The sequence below is a fragment of the Echinops telfairi genome, unplaced genomic scaffold, assembly GCF_000313985.2.
Source record: "Echinops telfairi isolate 266 unplaced genomic scaffold, ASM31398v2 ScPeMD7_7469;HRSCAF=8507_1, whole genome shotgun sequence".
NCBI lineage: Eukaryota > Metazoa > Chordata > Mammalia > Afrosoricida > Tenrecidae > Echinops > Echinops telfairi.
Window position 1 is genome coordinate 142,611,212 of NW_022111373.1, and position 219 is coordinate 142,611,430.

The window sequence follows — 219 nt, forward strand, 5'->3', positions numbered from 1 at the left end:
CAACACACTCACATACTCCACCTATCTTTTCACACACACACACTCACCCACATACACAAACACACGCAGACACCCGTACACATAAATTGCTACTGATGTGTCTGTCCTACCACACTGTCTCATTCAAAATGTTCACCCTCCACCTGTCTATTGCTCCTCACCAACACACTCACATACTCCACCTATCTTTTCACACACACACACACACACACACACACA